This window comes from Spermophilus citellus (assembly GCF_964194105.1).
Source record: "Spermophilus citellus genome assembly, chromosome: X".
NCBI lineage: Eukaryota > Metazoa > Chordata > Mammalia > Rodentia > Sciuridae > Spermophilus > Spermophilus citellus.
Genome location: NC_138190.1, coordinates 7,726,212 through 7,738,537, shown reverse-complemented (window position 1 = coordinate 7,738,537; position 12,326 = coordinate 7,726,212). Strand labels below are relative to the sequence as shown.

The following is a 12,326-nucleotide window of genomic DNA, read 5'->3' as shown; positions in this document are numbered from 1 at the left end:
TATTACCTTGATGTGATTGATTACTTTGTAAGTTTATATAGTATAAGTTCTGGTCTTAAAACTGAGTAAATTATAAGCACAGCTCAACATGTTATTGAAAACAGGATCCCATAGTTATCTGAGAATCAATGGGTTAATAGAAGTTTTTAAAAAAGTAATAGTAAACAAACTAGTGTCTTTCATTGTTGGAGAAATCATCAGAGGCTTTCAAAGTCTAGTACACACCATATACCTCCCAAAGGGGAATATAACAAATGTCATGTGGGGAACAGGGACTCTCTCTTTTTATAGTGCTGGGGATGGAACCCAGGGCTTTCCTGCATGCTGCCAGACAAGTGCTCTACCACTGAGCTACAACCTTAGTCTAGGGACTCTAATCTCTAGGAAAACCTTTGAGTTCCAGTATCTTCTGGAACTCACTCACTGAGTTCTGTTTTTGAAATATGACACACAATTTCAGAATTTCATGCTAACTAAAAACCCAATGAATTTTACTATTTTATTTTTTCTTGCTATTTTCTTTCATTTAGAAAATATTCCCATTGTTTAAAAGAAATTGAAATAAAATCACCATTATTTTATGCCAATATTCAATGTTAACCACACAAAATGATCCATTTTTGAAACAAATCAAAGCTGTGGTGACCCTGTGATTAAGCAATTTTTACTACCTCAATGTGATTACCTTCTAAGTTTAGAGCTGTGAAATTTTCAACCAAGTGAACAATAATAATTAGGAAACCCCTTTTCAAAGTCCTCCAAATCTATACATATTTATCATATCATTTTATTCTAGACTAGACCTAATTGTTTAGAGGGGGATGAGTCTAGAAGAGATGCTTCACTGAAAGGAAAAGGAGGCCAGAGTTCTCTACTAGAGCACTGCAGAAAAGCCAGAATGTGGCATGATCATTGCCAATTACAGAGTGGAATTAAAATTTATCATCTACAATTATGAGACAGAATTACTGTTCTGAGCTGTAATCTCCAATTACTAAGACACAGTTAATCAAGATGGAAAGCCTGAAATGGCTCAAAAGAGGAAGGGGGAAACAGGCTAGAAAGGAGAGGGGAAACTCCACTCCTTGTTAAGTTCCCATTAAGCCACTGTCGTGTTACAGTCATGTAAATGCACATTTGACAAAAAAATTACTCACAGGCCATACTTCATTTAGTATGCCAAATGCTTAAACAGTTTTTTTTTTTAAATGCTGTCATAGCAACACCTATCTGCAAATACCATAATATGTTTTATATGCAAGTTAATAAGGGCTTTCTTGTGATCATTTGTGTAGCTCTCCTTTAATTATTTCACAGGCATGCTTGGCTGAAGAGTGAATTATTCCTTGTGGGAGAAAAGAGTTTAGTAGTTCAATATTAAGGTCAACCTTAATGACTGGGTAGAGCATCTTGACCTCAGAGTTTAGGTTCGGATTCAGATTTCTTACAAGACATTTAATACAAAAGTAACATTTTTATTTATGAAGATAACAGCATTTTTATGTTTTGTAGCACAATGCTGGATAAAAATCGTGCTGAGCATACATACTGTCTAATATGTAAAGTTCAGAGAGATGTGAATTCTATCTTTTCAGGGAGATTAGGAACTGGATGCTGCCCTGAGGCAATGGTGCAGAGGAAAGGTCAGGGGCTTTACCTTGAGATGCTCTGGCTCAAATTCTAGCCTTGCCTCAGGCAAGTGGCTTCACCAAAGACAATTGTTGGAAAATCTACAGGTTCCCAACTGAGATACAATGTAAAAGTGCTAGGCCAACTACAAAGTGCTATTCAATTTTAAAATGTTATCTAGTATATGAGTATAAATTAAGAGTATATACCAGGGGCTGGGGATGTGGCTCAAGCGGTAGCGCGCTCGTCTGGCATGCGTGCGGCCCGGGTTCGATCCTCAGCACCACATACCAACAAAGATGTTGTGTCCGCCGAGAACTAAAAAATAAATATTAAAAATTCTCTCTTTCTCTCTCTCTCTCTCTCCTCTCTCACTCTCTCTTTAAAAAAAAAAGAGTATATACCAAACACTCAAAGAGAGAGATATCCAAACCATTTAAATGTACTCAGTGTATGGTGTGGGCCACATTTGAAGTCTTTTTATAAGCCACCTCTGATTCAAACAGATGGAAGGCAGAGCAATACCACAGAACTATACAGGAATTGATTGGATTTATATTAGGAAATAGACAAGGGAGATTGTTTTATGCCACTTAATAGGAAGAATACTTTTAAATACAAACACTGGAGGTATTAGGGTTAGGGGAGTGTGTCTGTGACTGAGTTGACTCTTCCCTCAGCAGAGGGAAGGAACCTTGGCTTTCCTTCATTGTCTTTTCCATTAGACAAAGGGGCAAGGAATGGAGTATCAGCTGCAAAGAGGACTCCTGGCTATGGCAGGGAGGAAGACTGATAGGCAGGGAGTCTTTCTCCCTAGGTGGGATAGCTAAGCTACAAGGGCCCTTGTTTACAGGTAGTTAAAGAGGGCAGGGCATGGTAACCAACACCCGGAATTCCAGCTACTAAGGAGGCTGAGGCAGTTAAGAGAATTCCTGTCTCTAAATAAATAAATGGACTGGGGATTTAGCTCAATGGTAGAGCACTCCTGGGTTCAATGCCCAGTTCCAAAACAGAGAGTGAAAGGAGCAAGGAAGGGAGAGAAGGAGAAAAAAAGCAAGGGAGGGAGCAAGAGAGGAAGGAAGGAAGGGAGAGAGGGAGAGAGGGAGGGAGGGAGGGAAGGAAGGCAGGAAGAATCAATGAATTGTCCTGGGTGGAGGTCCTCAATCCCAAGGACTGGCTGTGTAATATTCCTTAACATTTCTGTACCTTGGTTTTCCATTAATAAAATGGGGATAATTTCTACCTGGTGGGTTGTAATGGGGATTTGATTCATGTTTAATGGAAAGCTCCTGAAATAAACTCTATACATAGTAGTATTTAATCTACTTTAGTGAGTTTAGGTAGTTTTTGTGATCTATAAATTTTGATAATTTTTACCTATTTTCCCTTGAAATATTTTCACCTCTCAAATCATGGAAAATTTAACTATTTTAATTTTTCCTTTCTGAAATTCATTCAGAGATATAATCATTGGAATTTTATTCCTATAATGGAATAAACAGAGATTTGGGGGTCAGTCATATTCCCATTGGGATCCAGATGTTCACCCTGTATGGAGTTGAGTAAACTGTTTGATTTTGTTTCTTTCTTGTTTGTTTAACTGAATGTCACATGAGATTTAAATGTATCAGAACTATAAAATACCAAGAAGGTATTTGGCACACAGTAGGCATTCAGGAAGTGACATTTGCCTTCCTTGATTATCAGGACAACATCATATGACATCCTCACATTAACTGCCCTCTGATTCTCAATCAACCAAAGAAAATAAACCAGTCCTGGCAGTAAGCACTGGGCCTGGGCTTTCAAGATGACAGGGAGATTCCATTGCTCTACCACTGAGCAGAGTGATTGTCACCAAGTTGCTGGTCTTTCCTAGATCATACTCTCTTTTAAACCAGGAAAACATGATTTTCTTGATGAAATGTCATGAACATAGCAGCCCTTGAAACACATTCACAAATATTCCTGGATCAATCAAAACTGAGTCAAGAGAAAAAAGTCTCCTTCAATGGAAAACTGTGTATTGCTCAAGGAACACTTGACATCTGATTCTGATTCTATAGTATCTATTTTACAACCCTGGCAGTTACAGGTAACTGATGGCTAAGCAAAACAATTCTTGTTGATAGATGTGCAAATTCCCACTTATAAAATCTGGCTATGGTGATGCATGCCTGTAATCCTAACAATGTGGCAGGCCTAGGAGGGAGGATCATGAGTTCAAAGCCAGCCAGAGCAACTTAGTGAGGCCCTAGGTTACTTAGTGAGATCCTGTCTCAAAATAAAAAGTAAAAAGGGCTGGGGATGTGGCTCAGTGGTTAAGTGCCCATATGTTCAATCTCTAGTAACAAAATAAAACAACTACCACCACCACCTTCCCCAATAATTCTGTCTTATCTTGTGAGGTTCAATTTATCCCCCATTCTCACTATAGAGGAAGCTAGTGTTGCCTCTATTTGCACATTCTTCACTGTTCCTTGGATTCTCCTTTGGACTGCTGAGAGCCCTGTAGCAGTTTCTTCATTAATGAGTAAAAATCTTTGATATGGGTTCATTTTATGTATGTGAGGACTTATGATTTTACCTAGTTTTAAAATTTTAACAAGTATTTTATACTTGTTTTGAAGTAACAAGTGCCTACTATGTGCCTAATATTATATGAGGCACTCCTATAGATAGATGAATATGTTATGTTAGTTCTAAAACTTCAGACATAGTAAAATTTCTCTAGCACATTTACTATTGCACAACTCTTTCAATTTATTCTTTTTATGTTTCAATGAAATTTCCATGTCATTAGACCAAGAGAAAAAATACCTGAACAAATTATGTTATTTTAAAAATATAAATTCTAAAAGTTAACAAAAACACAATGAAAATTAAGAGTGCGGCTTTAAAAAATAACTCTTTTCAAGTTTCCTACTGAATTTCTTAGTTTTCTAAATATTTTTTATTTGTAGAAGGGCATAATACCTTTATTTAGTTTAGTTTATTTTTAAAATGTGGTGCTGGGGATTGAACCCAGTGCCTCACGTGTGCTAGGCAACTGCTCTACTACTGAGCCACAACCTAGCTCTCTTACAGGTTTTTAATAGTAGATAAAAATATTGCTTTCCATTGATTTAGGTGAATAGAATAATTTTCATTTTTCTGATTAATAACCTGAGCCATATGGAAAAAATTAAGTAGATTAAGATGCAAATACCATAACAAATTTAAAAGTCCAACTGAGAAAATATCTCCAATATGTATGACTAACAATAGGCTAAATTTCTTGCTATATTCTTTCCCTCTTTTTTTGTTTTTTGAGGTGCTGGGGTGGAACTCAGGGTCTCATGCAGCAAGAAATTATCTTACTGCCTAAGAACTAAGAGAAAAAGTTTGAATTCTGGGTTTCCTGACTATTAGCTTAAAATATTGTAATATTAATTACAAATATGCTTTAGCATAATGAATTATCTTTACTGAAATTTGGTTTATCTACCTTTTCCTTTGATACATTCTGAAATTTCACTCTCCATTAAACTTTTTATATATTTGAAAATTAGATGCGATTTTGTAGACCATGAAATTCTGAAATGTGCCTCTTTCTTAAAGATAAATAATATTGAATACTCCCTGTCACAGACTAGGAATCCAATAATTTCTTACTTTTCATTGCTAATTTATAATCATAGAGCAGCTTTCTAATATTATGGAAGTAAAACATACTTTTAGAGAAAATTTCAAATTGTTAGGGAAGACTATAAAAGAGAAAAATAAGGGTCTTATCTCAGTTTCCCAAACTCCAATTCATTTCCCTGAAGATGTGATGCCCATTTCTTTTTAAAATATTTTTATTTTTTAGTTGTAGTTGGACACAATGTTTTTATTTTATTTATTTTTATGTGGTGCTGAGGATCAAACCTTGGGCCTTGCACATGCTAGGCGAGTGCTCTACCACTGAGCCACAACCCCAGCCCATGATACCCATTTCTAGTGGTTCTTCACAAGAATACTTTAATATATATATAAATTACATTCATCTATCAGTTAAAATTACTTAAATCACACTCAATGGAATTCTGTGCAGCATTTAAAAAGAATTAGAGAGGGCTTGAGAATTGCTCAGCAGTAGAGTGCTTTCCTAGAATGCATGAGACCCTGGGTTCCACCCCAGCACCAGAAAGAAAGAAAGAAAGAAAGGAAGGAAAGAAGGAAGGAAGGAAGGAAGGAAGGAAGGAAGGAAGGAAGGAAGGAAGGAAGGAAGGAAGGAAGAAAAATACAGCAAGAAATTTAGCTTATTGCTAGTCATACATATTGGAGATATTTCCTCAGTTGGACTTCTAAATTTGTTATGGTATTTGCATCTTAATCTACTTAAAATTTGAAATAATTATTGTTAATTGGAATGTGTTTTGTCAGTTTAAAGTTTATGAAGCATGACAAGTCTCTTAGATGATGCTTAGTAGAAAATAAATTGAACTATGGAACTGAAAGTTAAAAGACTCTGAAATGCAAGGTATTACTGATAGCACATAGTTTCTTTCTCTGTCCCCCTCCTCTCTTCTGTACTGGGGTTGAACCCAAGGGTGCTTTACCAATGAACAGCATCCTCAGTCCTTTTAATTTGGATACAGGGTCTTGCTAAATTCCTTAGGGCCTCACTAAGTTGCTGAGGCTGGCTTTGAACTTGTGATCTTCCTGCCTCAGACTCCCTAGTCACTGGCATTACAGGTATGTGCCACAATGCCCAGCATATAGTACCTTTCTGTGTCTGTCATTCTGCTTACTATATACTAATGTGGCTATCTTAAACTTTTCCTACACTAATATCTTCTAGTCAAACAAAAATAGGGGGGGTGCATGCAGATTCAAGGCTATTTTCTCAAAAGCACTGAACCCTGGCTGCCTCTGGGAAGTAATCAAGAGTCCTCCCCTTTTCATGGTTCTCCTCATTAGACTTCTTTTTGTCTATTTTTGTTCTTTAAAATAAATGTTCTAGAAATATTGATAATTATTTAAATATACATTATTGAATTGCTCTGGCAATGGTCAAGGGTATGTAGTTATTATTAAAAACTTAAATTATCTATATAATATCCCTGGTTAAAAACTTCTGTCAGCTCAAAGTACATATACCTTGAAAAAGTTCAGTGTTCTCTGTGTGGTGTACAAGACTATTCAGAATCTGCTCCAAACTGTCTTCTCCACCATCATCCTGCCTAGCCACTCAATAGGATTTGTGGTCTCCAATCCTAATGCCCAGGACTGGTCATGGGCTTGTCCATTTAAGTTGGCTCCTCTTTTCCTAAAGTCTTTGGTTTATCTGCAGAGAGTAAACTGCTCACCACATAAGCATCACCTCAATCGTTTCAAACTTCTCCATTCCTACTCATTTCTCTAGTTCTGCATTGGACATCTATTGCAATTATCTTCTTGCACCTGGGTCCCCTCTATGAGATAACAACCTCTTCAGCAGACGACACATTGGTTATTCATTTTTAATTGCACCTCCTAATTGGTTAAGGAATGGGTGAATGTGCAGGGAAATTTTAAATTTACTCTTTTCCTTCTGAAGTTTCAATAATTTTACGTTGTGAAATGAACTGACAATGGATAGATTAACAGAGAAAAAGAACATTTAATTTTATTATGAGCCTAAACACAGGAGTCCCTCAATTTTCATATGATACTCAAAGAAGGTCAAGATGGCTGAACTTTATATGGAGCTAAACAGAGGCAGGGACTTAGGTTTCTAAGAAGGGAGGAACAGGTTATGGGAGGTTAGGGACAGAGATGTGCAACCAGAAAAGTTTTTCTTGTTATATAGATAAAGTCTCTCCATAACAGCCACCCATGACAATCTCAATCTAGGCCAGGTGTAAGACTCAAACTTTTCTTCCTGTAGAAATATCCTTCTGAGGGAGAAAGGGGGATATCAGATAGAGAAGCCTCTTTACATTAGCTGGCTCTGTACTTTACTAATGTAGATTTCCTTTAGAGATGCAAATTTCATAACAATAAAGCAGCCTTTTGGAATAAATCCTGCATCTCTGATATCCATCTTGAAATATGCCAAAAGAAATATATTTTGGGGTGGTTTGTTTGGGAGTCCCACAAAGGTATGCATGCATGAATGAATGAATGGTTACATACAGCTAGGATTTTACATTTTATTTGCTTAGAATATCAATTCCATGCCACAGAAATATCACAAAAGGATACTGATATTTCACTTTAAATAAAATTCTTATCTTAAATCCAAATGGCTCTGGTACAACCAGCAGTGGAGGGCTCTTGGAAGGAAAAGGAATGTTGTGCCAATCTGTTGCTCCTTGAATCCTGAGGTGGAGAGGTCTACCTTCCTCCTCAGAAACCCCAAACAGGAGGACTACAGTTGTCATTACTGTAATAACTCAGACAATGAAAAATCACCAGCAGTTCAGAATGTGGAGCTCATGATAGAAACTAGTTGAGGGAGGAAATTTTAATGTAGAAAAAAATAATGGGGCTGGGGATGTGGCTCAAGTGGTAGCGCGCTCGCCTGGCATGCGTGCGGCCCGGGTTCGATCCTCAGCACCACATACCAACAAAGATGTTGTGTCCACCGAGAACTAAAAAATAAATATTAAAAATTCTCTCTCTCTCTCTCTCTCTCTCTCTCTCTCTCTCTCTCTTCTCATCTCATCTCATCTCTCTCTCTAAAAAAAAAAGAAAAAGATAATGTTCTTCCGTCTCAGTCTAGGAAAAGAAGAAAACGTAATAACTTATGTATCTTTATGGGAAGATTATGTTGAAATGGAAAGAAGGAAATCAGCATTGATTTCTACTTTCTATCAGTGAATTTTCAGCTATAACCAAGATTAAAGTATCTTTATATTGCAAGTAAGTAGAGAAAGGCAGTTTTCTCATTTCCAAGAGGGGAGTTGCAAGGGCTAGGTTGGTGTGTGATCTTGAGAAATAACATTTTAGGCTACTTTTAAAATGATCTCCAAATAGTCTTCAAACAAAAATGTTCCCCAAAGAGTCACAGTTCCTAGATCCAAAGAATACTGGGCAGTTATTAATACAATATTTTATGTAAAATAACCCACTATCCTATCTCTAAGACAAAGGTAGAATAGACTTCTGGTATATAATTTCTTAGGCATTCTTATCTCCTTCAAGTTTTAGAAATTTAAGACAATTCATTTTAGTACTTTTAAAATTTTATTTAAATTCAATGGGGAATAGGTTTCTTCTGCCTTTGCTGCATTTCTTTTTTTCTTTTTAACATCCACTCTTTTTTAATTTTTTTTTTTAGTTTTAGGCAGACACAATACCTTTATTATTTATTTGTTTTTATGTGGTACTGAGGATCGAACCCACTGCCTCACACATGCAAGGCAAATGCTTTACCAACTGAGCTACAACCCCAGCCCCACTTTGCTTCATTTCTTTTGATTCAATGAAAATATTTACACAATAGAAAATTCATATATTTAAATCATGATATCAGACTACTTGTGATATTATTAAGTAAACTTTGTAATAAAATGTAAGTATATTGTCAGGAATGGTGGTGCACACCTGTAATCCCAGTGATTCAGGAGGCTGAAGCAGGAAGATTGCAAGCTTGAGGCTAGCCCCAGCAATTTAGTGAAGTCTTAAGCAACTTAATGAGACCCTCTCTCAAAAATAAAAAAATAAAAAAGGCTGGGGATGTAGCCCAGTGGTAAAGCTTCCTAGGTTCAACCCCCAATATTAAAATTATAAGCAAGCATATTGATATTGAGGATTCAAGAAATGATCATGATTTATAAGGAATATCAGAAGTAATGTTTCTTTGTCATTACATCATCATCAGTACATGCCATCAACATGACTTATTGCTAATGATGTTAATCTTAGTCAGCTAGCTAGGGTGGTCTTCACCAGCCTTCTCTATTGTAAAGTTATGTTTTTACCCTTACACACTCTTTGGAAGCCAAATCACAAAGTGCAACTTACCCTCAACAAGGGGAAGGAAGTAGCTGCATGAGTTATAAGAAATTCCATAAGGAAGATTAGTCTCCAACCATTTAAATCATTTATTTATATCAGTATGGATTCATATATATTTAATTTTTTTTCATTGAGTTATAATCCAAGTGTATGCTACTCTTTTGTTACTCAAATTCCAGGTTTGGCCATTGGAAATTCTTTGAGGTTGGCTCTTGTGTCCCTCTGACACATTACCCCCTCTTTTTTTTCAACATTTAATTACTTTCTACTACTACGAGATACTGCAGACTGATCTTGTATTTTCCCTGTTCTGGCCACACAATCAGATATTTCTCCAAGTTGCTCTGTTTCCTTTCATGGGAGAATGGTACAACCCCTTAAATTTAATAGGGGCTTTAATGGGAGCCAGATGCCTTAACCTGAAAGTTGATCCCACTTATTGATTCCACTTATAATGATTTATAAAGTATAAAACTCGCTTGTTATACTTAATAAGTACCAGTTATTGAATTAAATACTAAATTGTGAAACTGTAGGTTGTGAGAACAGAGTCATTGTGGGGGAAATACTGCAATTATGTAGCATCAATCTTCAGAAATAGTTCTTTATGGAACACATTAACACATGATAACAAATGATTGAAGAATTCTTTTATGCCAGATGAAATAAACTCTACCAGGCCCATGTTCCATCACTTACAATTATTTTACCACAAAATAGAAACTTGAGCCATTTAGATTTTAAAGACTGTAATCCAATTAATCTCTGGTCATGCAAAAGTTTGAAGCATCCCAGTCCGGAGAATCAATCCCTTGTAGAGTGCTATGGACTGAATGTTGTGTTCTACCAATCATAAGCATTCATATGTCGAAGCTTAATTTCCATTGTGATAGCATTTGGTGGGGGGTCCTTAGGAGGTAATTAGGCTTGAGGGTGAAGCCCTGATGAACATGATTAATTCTGAAAAGAAGAGGCATGGGAGAGTTTGCTACTTCTCTCTGCTCCTTTCCATGTGAGGACACAATGAGAAGATGGCCATCTACAAATGAAGAGATGGGCCCTCATTAGACACCAGATTTGCTGGACTTTCTAGTCCCCCAAACTAGGAGAAACAAATGTTTATTGTTTTCCTCTTTTCTTTGTAAGTGGCATTAGGGATCTAATCCAGTACTTTGTACTTGGTAGGCATATGCTCTACAACCAAGCCACATCCCTAGTACCTGATGTTTATTATTTAAACTATCCAGTCTATTATATTTGCTATTGCATTCTGAACTAGGACATAAAAGAAGTGTTAGATGTCTAACCATCATTTTGATGATATGCTGTTATTAACTCAGTTCCTAACCATGCCTAACAATACTTAAAAAATGCAGTTTATACCAGTGGGTCTCAACCCAACTGTAAAGATTCAATGAAGTTAGAAGTATCCAGGAAGCATTCCAGACCAATCAGCACTGTGGGAAAAGCCAAGTTCCATTGGCTTCCTGTGAGCAGCTAAAGATGTGTCAAGAAATACTGCTCCTTGAATATTTTTAGGTTTCTGCATGGTCAGAGCTTTCAAAGCAAAACACTCTGGCACTTTGAATAAGAGATGAATAGATAGGCATGTTGGTGAATGCCTGTATTTCCAGCTACTCTAAGAGCTAAAGCAGGAGGATTGCAAGGTCAAGTCCAATTTCAACAACTGAGTAAGATCCTGCCTTAAAATAAAATAAGGATGTTGAATGCAGCTCAGTGGCAGAGTGCTTGTCTATCATGTGCAAAACCCTGGGTTCAATCCCCAGTACCAAAACAAACAAACAAACAAACAAAGAACAAAACAAAACAAAACAAAACATGAATGAATAGCAAACCTACAAACTGAGACCTTGGCAGTGATGTGCAATCTTAGATCTCCCTATAGCCCTATTTTTATATTCCAGAGTGGTGAGCTATAGACTTTTCCCTCTAGTCTCCAGACAGGACTTCTTTACATTTCAGAGCAATGTTTGCCATCTTTTCCTCCAGAGGTGAGGATGTATAGATATACTAGTCATTCCTAAATAAGTTTGAGGTTTCATAATGTTATAATTTAGATATTAGGTGTCCCCCAAAAGCTCATGTTTCAGACAATGCAAGTATGTTTAAAGGCAAAATGACTGGGTTATGAGGGCCTTAATCCAATCAATGAATTAATCCCCTTATAGGGATTAATGGAGTGGTGTAGCTTGAGAAGGTGGGTCATTGTGGGTGTGCTCTTGGGGTTTATATTTTGTCTGTGAGGAGAGTTTCTCTCTTTCTCTCTCTCTTTTCCCCTCCCTCCCTCCCTCCCTCCACCTCCCTTCCTCTTTCCCTACTTCTTGGTGCCATGTTCCTAGCTGCCTTCCTCCACCACACACTTCCACCATGATGTTCTGTGCCCCAAGGAATGGAGTCACCCATCCATGGACTGAGATCTCTGAAAATTTGAGTCCCCAAATCAACTTTTCCTCTTCTAATCATCCTTGTCATGAGTTTTTTTTTTTTTTCATTTCAGCAGCATAAAAAGCTAACTAAAACACATAAATCCAGGGTTCTCCTCTGTAGTTCAAAGCTCCTTTATGCAGGCAGGTACATCTGGATCAGACTAAGTTGCTCCCAAAAGGAACTGTGGCTTTTGGAAAAGGTTCTCTGAAAAACTGGCATCTGACTCAGACATGTGGATTATGTGCTTTGTATGTATGCACAAGTATATATATAATTGTGAG

The 12,326-nt window shown here is 36.9% G+C and overlaps 1 protein-coding gene across 2 annotated transcripts in view; it reads right to left on the bottom strand.

Moving 5' to 3' along the window:
• Positions 1-12,326, bottom strand: part of FRMPD4 (FERM and PDZ domain containing 4) — a gene marked incomplete at both ends in the record, with an annotated part of 559,025 nt that overhangs the window by 132,409 nt on the left and 414,290 nt on the right. The window lies entirely within an intron of this gene.